General features: G+C 40.3%; 1 long non-coding RNA gene across 1 annotated transcript in view; it reads left to right on the top strand.

Annotated features, from left to right (window-relative positions):
* LOC135312890 (uncharacterized) overlaps nucleotides 1-11,459 on the top strand; it is a 34,887-nt gene extending 23,428 nt beyond the window's left edge. Inside the window, exons 3-4 of the long non-coding RNA XR_010372511.1 lie at nucleotides 5,158-5,303; nucleotides 11,300-11,459. This is a non-coding gene — a long non-coding RNA (uncharacterized LOC135312890). The remainder of the gene's footprint in view (nucleotides 1-5,157; nucleotides 5,304-11,299) is intronic.
* Nucleotides 11,460-12,521: the final 1,062 nt, after the last annotated feature.

The following is a 12,521-nucleotide window of genomic DNA, read 5'->3' as shown; positions in this document are numbered from 1 at the left end:
TTGCAATTTAAATTAGCAAGGTCAGAAAAAAACCTTTTGCTTATACACTCCTCCCCAGTGCTTTGTACTTTCACTGTGTCAATGATTCAGAAACACACCTCTTTTATACTAAATTTACACTGAAAAAATTATTTAAATACATGAACAGTTCCTCTTACTACATCACGGTAATGTTACAGTTTAGCTAATTCTTCCCTGAATATTTGTTTGTGTAGAGGACAGCTGGATTATAGAGATGTTTCAGAAAGTTCTCGTAGAACAGTTGAATATGGGTATTTTCTTTTTCAATTTCCCAACCTCTTTTCTCTTCCCAAAGGATCGAGAGGGTGCCCTCTAGGAAGCCAGGGCAGCAAATATCCTGTTGGAGAACTGAGCTCTGTACAAACTCTGAAAGAATCTGTCACACAGAAAATGCAGGATCCACAACTTCATAACACATTCAGAAGAACTTGGTTTAGTTTACAAAAATGAGAAATGCAAACTAGGTACTTTAAGATATTACTGAACAAAGGCGAGACCAGATAAAACTAGTAAAACATTTTTCAAAAGGTTTCTATCAGAATTGTAGAGATATAAATGAACGGAGTTCTCTTAAATCTTTCTCATTACTTCTACAACTACTACTGCTACTACTGTTATCAATCACTGTTCTAGGCAGTGCTTTATGTGTCCAGTACACACAAAGATAAGCTCATGAAGAGTTTATGCTTTGAACTAGTCCCTGGGAGAACACAGAGAAAAATCTAGTTTTTAGCAATACTTTTATGAGGTTCTAAAGTTGCTGCTTACGTTCATCATGGCAGAAATAGCTTAAGAGGGAAAATGGCAGTAAGTGCATGAGGGAGGGAAGGTGTTCCATGTCTGGGCAGTGTGGAAAGCTGCAGTCAAAAGTGAAGACAGGCAGTAGGTTCTCAAAAGTGACATTGCCCAGGAAGATCTGTGTGCACATGTATGAATGGACCGAGGTGAAGGTCTATCATATCAGCAGAGGTAGATTTGCAAAGGACCATAACAAAAATTTTAAAGTGTGACCTTTTGGAGGAGGAAAATATGTCAGTATTTATAGGAGGAAAGACTGCTAATGTTTTAGGCAGGCTGGCAGGGATGGCAAAGATGTTCAGAAATATCAAAGGTGGTGGCAGTTCTAAGCACCATTCATGGGTCTAACGTGGCTAGGAAGAGAAGGAGTAATGTGATTTGTATATTGCTTGTCCATGACAGATTCAGATGGAAGAAGCACAAAATTGTAGTTGGACTAATAATCATTTTAGGTCCCTTCCAACAGAACTATTCTATTCTATTCTATTCTATTCTATTCTATTCTATTCTATTCTATTCTATTCTATTCTATTCTATTCTATTCTATTCTATTCTATTCTATTCTACCAGGGTCCTTTCAGGGAGAGGGAACTAGGGAAAAGGAAATGTACAGGAAAGATGCACTAGCTCAGGTTAAACTATTAAGTCTCAGCTATTATCAAGTATCCATGGAAAACTGTAAAAGAGAGAAGCTGCAGGGCAAAACAGGGAACAGGATGCAGAAGTGGACTGTGGCTCAGCAGCAATATGTGTGAAGGGATGTAATAGCCAGCAGAAATCGGTGCTCGAAGGACGTAAGGACCACTGTCAATAGAATGGAGTTAATGGACTATCACATGTTTACAAGGGCTAAAGTACAGGTTTTGCAGAGTGTCATTACATCATTTTGGCAGGACCTAGTCTAAACAAGAATGGATTTGCTTTGGTTTCTACTTTGTGAGCCCTACCACTAGTTAAGCGTCATCTTTATTAAATGGAGATAACATACTTATATATTACCTTCTTATGCCTACGCATCCCCCCACCAAAACACCACAGTTGTGAATCTCTTCTTCAGCACTTTTGTCCCTGAATGATAATGGCTTGAATGTTCATTTTTTATGAAAACATGTCTATGATTTCTATCATGTCTCTATATCATATTTTCTATATCTTAGTATGTATAACTTTTCATGGTAATTTCTTCCATGTTGTGCAAATGCACTTAATCCTCAGAAGAATTTTAGATTAGCTAGATAATTTACTTTGTTCATGAAGAAACAAAATGTTTGTATAAAAGTTCATGAACAGAGTGAATGCTCTGTTTCTAAGCACTGAAAGTGGATATTTCATAAGGATTTTAGCAAATAGTTTCACCTCAGTTCTTTCAGGCATATAGTGTTTCTTGTGTTGAATAAATGATGGAATTATTGGCTTCCCTGCCATGCCTTAGCTGGCATCCTGTGGTTTGTCTGGTTTGATTCATGCTAGGAATTTCCAAATATAATCACGGTACCCAAGTTTCAAGCAAAACAGGTAATTTTTTTCCAGTTAGAGAGCTTTTCTTGGCTATTATAGAATGAAAAAAACATAATGAAAAAGCAAAACACACTTGTATACACTGCTGGGTTAGAAATACCGTAAGGCTGTTGTTGTCTGGGACAAGAACTTTTAAATCAGAAGGCACATTCCCTTAGTGAGGCAGGGAGATATATTAAACGAAAGATGTTGAATATTAAAATATCTTTTAAATCCATGTTAATTAAACACTTTCTCTCACTGTGACCTTTCTGGAACACTAGAAACTACACCTAGGATTTCTTTCCACTTTTGTCAAGTCTTGCAGTAAAAACTGAGGTGTCAGGACCAATTACTTGCAGCTTTGTCCACCTCTTATTCCAGCTCTTCTTCAAAAACCTAAAAAAATCCAATATCTATCGATGTTATCTAGAAGAAGTGAAAACTGAAGAATTATGGAAAACAGAGATGCTTCTCACTCCTACTTTTGAGTTCTTCCCTTTTTCCAACTGCTCTGATATGTTTCTATCCCATCATTCCTTCTTTATCTCTCTTACAAGCTGAAGTACCTTATTTTATTTAAAATGTCCTCCTATGAAGGACTTCCCATATGGTGATCTTTCTGTTGCCCTATGCTCTTCTTTTACAGGCTCCACCTTATGTTTCTTGGGATGACCAGTACTGGGTCCAGTGATCAAAATGTGGGCACGACACGCATCAGCACATTGGCTTTAAGATGTTTCCTGTTTTGCTTGTTACATCTTTCCAATTAATTTTTTAATAGCAGCTTCTTCATTTGATGACTGCTGGTCACTGAGCTGTCATTTTCAGAAAACTGTTCTAATTTTTTCTCATAAAATGTAACATTTCACTGAGGAACTTGTTACTGTAACAAAATACAGAGAGCACAGATTTACATGGATTAAAAAATAATCTAAAAATTAATGAAAAATATTCATCAATACTGATGAAATAATGCAGAGGGAACCTTGCTGGTTCAGGAGGTTCACAGATTGTTAGGAGCTGGGACAGTATGCTGGGAAAGGACCATTAACTGCCTTTCCATACTTGTCTCTCAACTTTTGCTATTGGCCTCAGTCAGGCAGAATATTAGGCTGGATGGACCTGACTCAGAAAGGCCATTCTTATGCCATGTTCCTGAGCAGCAGTAGTTAATATATAGACCATGAATACATTACTGCTGTTTTCCCCGTGCTGATGATTTTGCGTTTGTCAGTGTTGCGGTTCAGCTGACAGCCCACTTGCTAAAGACTGGAGACCTTCTGAAAGCCTCTGCTGTAGGGTTAGTGAAGGTATCATCATCCTGAAACTTTGTCACTATCAACAGTCTTTTACAGGCCGTTTACACGTATATTGAGCAGTGCAGCCTCTATTGTATCATCCTGGGTGACTACCTTAGTAACATTCCTCCAACATGTAACTGTCCTTTTATTCCTGATCATTTTTCCCCGTCATTTCAAAAATAATTCATGTATGCAAGGACCTTCCCTTGCAATGTGTGGCAGTTTAGTTTCTTTAAGAGTCTCTGTAAATGGATGTCTTCAGGTCCTTTAGTATCATCTTGTTCTTTAATTGATTTGTGAGACATGACTCCTAGTACAAAAGTCAATTAGACACTTACCTGTTGTATTGTATTTGAACACATGTTCTAATTCTGTGCTTCCTTCTTGGTGTAAGCACTTTACCTAGCATGAAAATTGGTATGTGCAGCTTCCAATTTCTCTGAGATCTCTAAAATAATTGGCATCATGTTTTGGTGCCAAGGCTAACGTAAATATTAAATTACAACTCACAATACCCAGATTTTTAAGGCATGAATGAGTACAGTCTGGGCTGGTCTAGTCTGGGCTGGTCTGTTCTGGGACTCCCTCTTCTGACCCTCAGCCTTGAGGTAGCTCTTTAGCATATTGCCCCTACAGAGAAGGGCTGCAACATTTTGTTTAATGAACAGTAATACAAACCACTCCTTTAACTAGTCTGTTTTGGTCTTGTCTTCTTCTACCTCGCCTTGACACTTTGATCACCACCAGGTGACCACTGGCAAGCTTTCTAGTTCTGTGTTGGGAAAAAGGTGTTTTTTCATATTCTTTGTGCCTTTAACAGGTTGCATTCTTAATCTTTTGGCTTTCCTTATGGCTGTTCTACATTTACATTTCTACTTTATTCTATTTACTATTTTTCTTATTCAGATAAGACTTCTATTTTCAGCAGGATGTCTTCTTACCCCACCCTTCTGTGATATGTACATGTGTGGGGCTGAGGGAAAAAGACTTTTAAAATCTTTTTGCTGCATACTGTGGTTTCGCTGTGATGTCTTAAAACAGTCTATTTTGTTGTTTACAAGCATTTTATCCTTTAGCTGCTTTTTTTTTTTTTTGCTTTCAGTGGATTTCTGTATTTCTATGCAATTCTGTATTTCTAATTTCAGTGCTGTTAGAATGGGGGTGGTTCTTTTTTCTTTTTCACTCTTACAAGGAGGCTGAAGTTCACCCTCATATTGTAGAACAGTTCCTTGGCAATGACTTTCCAAACTGAGTTGCATGCCTTGTCCAGGACCACACCAAGTTTTGATCTTTTCTGTAACAAGTAGTGGCCAAAATTTCAGTCAATGCCAGTGTTTGGTCAAGTGGCTGGTGCAAAATCTGCTTCAGAGAGCGAGGACAGCAAACAACCTCTGGGTTGGTTCATGGCCTAAACAGTGGCTACACAAGGAACGACTCTGTTGTGGTGTACGGTTGGCCTGGTCATGTGAAAATGAGATGGAGGATGGTTCAATGATGGTTGTCTTAACAGCTGCAACTGACTTATTTCCTCCCACAGCTGTGGACTGATATTCTTCAGCAGCCCCTGTGCCAGCCCTGCATGTGATGTAGCACAAGAATATGATGCATATGATTAATACTGAAACCACATTTAAAAGCTGCATTTTGTTCAAGAGATATAAGCTTTTCATCCTTGCTGTAGAGGTAAGCCTTTTTGTCCTTGGGGTCTGCAAAGTTGGTGCTTCTGGCTGTGGCCATTGATAAAATGTAGTTCCTTACCCCTACAAAGCAGTAGCAGTTTTTAACCCTTTGAAATGTAGACAATATTGTGACTCTCTTACTCAGAGGTCTGTTCTTTGATTGTCCCCTGGCTTGACTTATTCCCTGGTGCACAAAAGATATTACTTTTTATGAGACTGTAAGTTTCCTGGATCAGGAAACATCTTTTATGGGTAATTTGACATCACTTAATAAGCATCATCGCAGATACTGTTATCGTAACACCCTCTACTCCATCCTTTTGACCTTACTTACATCATGCATATTTATTCTTTCCACTGATACAAACACTAACCTTGTATCTTGCATTAGATTCACATATTTATTCGCTACTTGAGAAAACAGAGAGGGAGGAAGGGAGGGATGCAGGGGTAAAGGAAGGATGGAGTGAAAGAAGAGAGGGGCTTTTAGTATTCTGTAGTTGAGCTGTCTGATGTAATGTGTTAGAGGATATAGGTGCCAGTAATGTGCAAAGAGCTTGAAAAATGACCAGACAGTGCCAAGCCCACAGTGCATGTTGTCAGGAGGGCTAACAGTATAATAAATCAACCTGTCTAGTGTCAAGGGTCAGGTAGTTTGATGTTCAAAGCTGTTTGGCCAGCCTGATCCAGCCAGGCATATGCTATTCATTTCCAAGTCGTTAGCACTATTACGATACTAGAATCACACTAAAGCAGTACCTTGCCCTGTGGTGCTTTGGGCTTTAAGTTAAGATCCCAAAGGGGAAGGGCTAGAGGGAGGAAAACCTGCCAGTGGCCCTGCCGAGCTAGGAAGAGGGTCTTCGCATACATGTCTTTTCTAACCCCAGTGTTTGTAGGGCTGGATGGGTACAGGGACACTGCAGTAAGCATTGCAGGCCAGTCCAAAACCTCCCATGTTCAGGAGCTTTAATGAGCCTCACTAGTTGGGAATATGCATGGAGAAAGGTTAAGGCAGCAAATCAGGCTAATTACAGGCTGGAGGTCCCAGGAGTTCAGATCAAGCGATCTTCCCTGGCCCTAATCTCTGAGAAAGACGTTGTTACCACTGTGCTGTCTCTGCCAGTGCTGCTGGGCTGCTGGTTTTCAAGCCAGGCTTGCAATGACTTCCCAAAAGGCCCTTCTACCCTGGGTACATGCAAGGCAGGTCAAGCTGCAAACCAGGGTGAGCTGGGTCAGAAATTAGAATTTCCCCTTGGTGTTTTGGGGTGGTGATAGCAGTAGGTCCTAGGTCTCAGCCAGACCACTCACAGATCCGCAGTCTATAAACCTATAGAGCCACATCAGGGGCTCTTTGGGTTCCTACACTGTACCCCAGCTTCTCTCTCAGCAACTTCACGTGCAGTTGCCTCTTCACTACCATTTCCCACCACTGTGAAAGTTCTCTTGTGCCATTCCCCCCTCCCCAGCTGCTATTTGTGGCAGCCTATACTGTCAGCATATTGATATTTCTGGTGTTACAAAAATTAGAGCCCAAAATATTAGTCTAAACAGAAGAATAAAACCCTGCACAACCACCCCAAATGAAAATCCAAAAGCAACACAAAACTGCAACTCCAAACCCAAAGACCGCTCCCCCAAATCTATAAAACAAATATGTTTAAGCAGTGTGTAGAAGGAATATTCAGTGGGAGAGGCTTGACTAGTAGTACACTGGAAATTTAATTAGTTTGTTTTCAGGATTTTTCTCAGACATTTGTAAACTACCATGTCTGAGAGTTTATTTTTTTCTGAGAAACAGCTATGATTATAATGTAAGTCATAATAATATGTGGGTTATTTAATAATTTCATACATCATATGTGGACTTTATTTTCACTGGGCATTTCAGTTGATGAGTTTTTTCCCAGAAAATTACTCCCCTCACCTAACCTCCATGAATACACTGGTTATGTTTTTATCAAACTGGATAAAGTCTCATTGATTTTTGTTTTTCTTGGCATACCCAAATCCTGTAAACAACTTTTACAAATTAAGATCAAAAGTTGTTAAAGTGGCACTGGCATTAGCACTGGAATCTCCTACTCAGGCCCTGTGCAACAAAGGCAGCTTTTACCAGCTCCTTTCCACATCTACAGAGACCATGATAATGCTTGACACCTACGTAAATGGCTTTGAGAAATATATAAGGCTCTCTGCAGTAGTTTTAGGCAACGCAATAATTGAAATAGAAGAACAGAGTGTAAAACCAGAGCAAGGCAACAAGCAGCAAAGACAGAGGGCAGAAAGGAGCACTCAATGTAAAAATAAAATATATTCTTTGACTATAGCAGTTAAATCAATGCTCTTGATAGCAGTGTTGGACTGTGTGTTATCAAGCTAGACTTAGCCAGGGAACAAGAGTATCATCTCAGAGACTGAAGGGAAAGAAACTATGAAATAGAATGGGGGAGCAAGTATAAGGAAAGAAAATGTCCAAAGTGTGACATACTGTTTCTGCCAGTGAGCAGGCCAAGGAGAAATTTTGTTAGGTTTTCACCCTTGCAATGCTTTTATGGTTTGAACTGTGAGGGTGTCAACAAGAGCAACTGCAAGGTCCTGCTCCTGGGGAGGAGCAACCCCCTGCACTAGTACAGGTTGGGGATTGAGCTGCTGGAAAGCAGCTCCACTGAGAAGGACCTGGGAGTGCTGGTGGACAACAAGCTGACCATGAGCCAGCACTGTGCCCTTGAGGCCAAGAAGGCCAACAATATTCTGGGGTGCATTAAAAGGAGTGTGGCCAGCAGATCAAGGGAGGTTATCCTCCCCCTCTACTCTGCCCTAGTGAGGCCACATTTGGATTGCTGTGTGCAGTTTTGGGCCCCCAGTTCAAGAAGGACGTGGAACTGCTTGAGCAAGTCCAGCGGAGAGCTATGAAGATGATGAGGGGACTGGAGCATCTCCCTTATGAGGGAAGGCTGAGACACCTTGGTTTGTTCAGCCTGGAGAAGAGAAGGCTGAGGAGGCATCTTATCAATACTCATAAAGATCTGAAGGGTGGGTGTCAGAACAATGGGACTAGGCTCTTTTCAGAGGTATTCAATGACCGGAAAAGGGCCAATGGGCACAAACTGGAACACAGGAGGTTCCACCTGAATATGAGCAAAATCTTTCCAGTGAGGGTGATGGAGCAGTGGAACAGGCTGCCCAGGGAGGTTGTGGAGTCTCCTTCCCTGGAGACATTCAAAACCCACCTGGACACAGTCCCGTGCACTGTGCTCTAGGTGTGCCTGCTGAAGCTGGGGGTGGGGTTGGAGAAGATGATCTCCAGAGGTCCCTTCCAACTTGTACTATTCTGTGATTCTGTCACTATGTTATATACTGTCTTTGGCAGCAAAGACGGTTTGAAAGTTCCCAAGATCCATGACCACATTTTTGCCCCCTCAGATGTGTTAGTAGGTGCACCAAACTGGGTAATGTTCATGGTCTGGCGTCAAAATAACCATTCATATCTACCCAGTACTAAAAATCAAACTGTTTTGGAAGATGGGGTAGCATAGGGTACAAGATATGAGCTTTGCTGTTGAAACACAATATAGTATCTAGCAATAACAAGAGAGTAGTACAATCTTCCACTTGAATAATTCCATTTGTGCAACTGGGTGCCAGTCTTTGACAGGACTAACCCATGCATCCTGATATTGACTTATTACCATCATGTAGTACAAGTAAGGTTTGTATATAGGGAAAATATATTTACTATAACTAATATGTACTTGGTAGGTAAGGAATTATCTCCAATAAAAAGGTTTCTTCCTGTTAATTCCTCTCATGCCAGGGTGCTGTTAATTTCATAGAATGATTTTTTGTTTATTTCTACATACACGTAGCAAAAAAAAAAATCAGGTAGATGCTTGGTTTTCCACTAATTTAGATTTTTAAATCCTTTGTTGTTTTTTTTTTTATAAAAGAAAGTGCATGTTCAGCCTGGTACAGAATGATATTTAAATGTTGCAGGAGAAGGGAGCTTTTGATTTCCAACATATTCTGGACTATTACTATAGCTAGTCTAATAATTTAGTATTTGGAATAAACCTAATACAGCTGCCTCCCTATACACTTTGTGTTTGTTTAAGCTATGCCTACTTAAATTATTGTAGAGTAGAATATGAATGCTTGTTAATTAAGTGTAGAACATTACTATTGGTACTTGTTATGTTTCATAATGTAGTAGGTGTGAGTAGTGTTTTCTGGATCTACTAGAATCCAGCAGATTCAGAGAAGTAAGAGTATGAATCCAGTAGATTCATAGCAGCAGGAGCAAGAACGAAGTGATGGACATCAAGCAACCTGAAAGTAAGCAGGGACTCTGCAGCACCTGGTTTACAATCAGGCAATAAAAGATGAGGATCTTCAGAACTGTGCAAGACTCAAGATAAAGTAAAGAATAAAGAATAAAGCCACTGTGAGAATTTAAAAAAAATGAATAAGAGGAATTTCCCCTGCAATATTTTTAATGGACTTATTAATTTCTTGATCATTTCATTTAAATATTTTAGTGCAATTTATTTTAGTTTGTTTTTAATGTTCCTAATCCTTTCAAGATCAGGTGCTGTGCAATGGGGATAATTGCAGATTAGTGACAGACTGTTAATGCACTGAGTTATAATGAGGTATCTGCAATGTTTTTCCAGTGTGTAACAACCAGTTGACCCTGTAGACTGTGGCTAGTGCAAAGCAGAACTGTGCATTTGGTTGGCACCAGCAGCTATGTGGGGGGACATTTTACCTAGTGTATGTAAAGAGAAAATATTTTTCCATTTTCTGCAGTCTTTGTTTTACCAAGTTATTTAGAAGACCATTTGCCTGAGCAGCCTCTTGCTCTGTGTTGTGACACACTCCAAATGGCAATTATCTATGTGATTTAATCGAATATATAGAAATTTTTGTTACGGAGTGGTTTATAACAAAGCAAAACACCTGCACACTTTCTACCCAGCCTGGGAAAGGGGCAAGATGGGTATTAAGTGGTTTTCCTGCCCTTCTCCCAGCATGTTCTTGTGTCCCAGAGGAAAATTCCTCTGTTTCCCACAGGGAACTGACCCCACGTGGGGGCACAAAGGACTTCTGTATGTCCGTCCATGCCTCAAGAGCATGTGGCAGTCTGGGGAAGCAATCAGCTCTGCTGTTCAAACTGCGATTGCATCCACCCTTGTCTGCTGCACAGGTCTCTTGTTCACTGGCTGATCTTGAAGTGGCCTTGCTAAAACCACTCCCTGCCATTTCTAATGGAGATAAATCTACCTAAAACACTGTGAAGCAGACATGCTCCTCTGCTTGAAGGTGAGTGCTTGACCTGAAGATCTCAGAGGTCTATTGAAGCAGATGGTGCTGGGTTTCCAGACACGGAGCTGCAGCTCCTGAAGCACTGCATTGCTGTGCAGTCCTGGCACACAGATTCAATAGGTGCATGTTTGGGGCTGCAGGACTTGGGGAAGGTGGTGTGCCTCACGGGGTGACCACCAGGCTTGCTGAGATGGGCTCCATGAAGAACACCAGAACCAGAAATGTGTCTCCCATTTGTCCAGAGCTTGGGCAAAGGAGTCATGGCTAGACCCCTCTTCTAGTGACAAGTGTTTATTACTTCTCTTCGACAGAATTTTGCTGGGTTTACCCTTGAGATTAGGAAACAGAAAAGCCCATAAGAATAAATGCTAAAGGATGGCAAGTTGTAAAGGTTGGTAGAGATTTTGAGATTAAGTATTTTTATATGCTGATTTCTCTCACTTAAGAGTTCATAACAGCAACTTTTAAAACTTTAATTAAGTGGTTAAAAACCCCTGGAATATCAAAAACATATTTAAAATTTATAACTACTGGTGCATGCTCATTGACCACATAATTTTCCTCCAGATCTTAAAGTCTGGAAAATATCAGGTTTTGAATTTTTATCTTTTCTCTGACTAGGAATTATTTTCTCAAGGATGGAAAACGTTTTTATCTGAATCTCTCATTACAAAGCAGATGTTCCTGTTGGTTACGATTTCCCAGGCAGTGAAAGACCAGTGGCGAACTGCCAATTGCCACGTCAGAGCCCCATGCCGTTTCAGCCCTCCAGCTTCTGAACTCACCGTAACCCACACGCAGTGCTCTGTGGAGGTGGACCACACAGCTGATGTGATGATGCAGGTACAGCTTTTCTGAGCATCCCTTTCAGAGGATGGCAATTCTGTTTCATGGAAGCTTTTGTTGTGTCAGCATTGTTTTCAGTTGGCATGGGAACAAAAACAGAACCTCTTGAATATTTTTCCGATATGATTGGTTTGAGATTAAAAATCTTGGGTTTTCTGACTGGACGGCATGTTTTCTCTGTCTCTGCCATCAGAAGTGACCAATAGGGTGGATCTTGAATACCTCCCTGATTAAACTTTCACCTAGAGAGACATGTTTTCTGCAAATTGTTGTAGTTCTGACAAAGCAGCATATTTTGATGAGACTTTATCTAATGGAAATGTTCTGACCAGCTCCAGATGCATTCTTTAGATATGCATAGATAGTTTCAATTGCCTAGAAAGAACCACCTAATACACAGAGAGGATTTGACAAAAGCAATTATATTTTATCTCAGTTCAGTTTCAAACCATTTGTGACCATCCAAGATCACGTTTTGGTAAAACAAACAGATGTGGTCCAAACTGCATCAAGAAGCTAAACTGTAAAAGGCAAATACACCTATATGTTGTTTGTGTTGTAGTGAAAATTAATGTTATGCTGCTAGAGAATTCTGTCCACATCTGTAGCAAATAAAAAAAAAGAGGGAGAATTACAGGATATTATATTCTGAGGTGCAATGTGACCAGTGAGGCGGAACTTGATCCACAATTGCCAAGTTACACCCTGATAATGCACCATCAATTCTGAATGATACTGATCCAGGATGGTGCTTCATAATCTAAGCAATTGCTTCAAATGATTCAGCAAAGTTCCAAGATCTACTGTATTGAAAGCAGCAGAAAGATCCATCAGCAGGAGTACTGTAATTTAACTTGAATCAGCAGCTGGTGATAAATCATTTGTGACCTTAAGTAAAGCAATCCCAGGACTGTGGTACTCCCTGAAGCCAGACTGAAACCTCTCATATAATCCATTCCCAGATAAAATTGCTGGTAGTAAAAGGGCAACCAATTGCTTCATCTTTCCCTTCCTCACATCCAAAAAAAAAGTGCTAGTCCAGTTATCACTAGGC

Source organism: Phalacrocorax carbo, chromosome 3 (genome assembly GCF_963921805.1).
Source record: "Phalacrocorax carbo chromosome 3, bPhaCar2.1, whole genome shotgun sequence".
Taxonomy (NCBI): Eukaryota; Metazoa; Chordata; class Aves; order Suliformes; family Phalacrocoracidae; genus Phalacrocorax; species Phalacrocorax carbo.
This window is presented reverse-complemented; position numbering and strand designations above follow the sequence as displayed.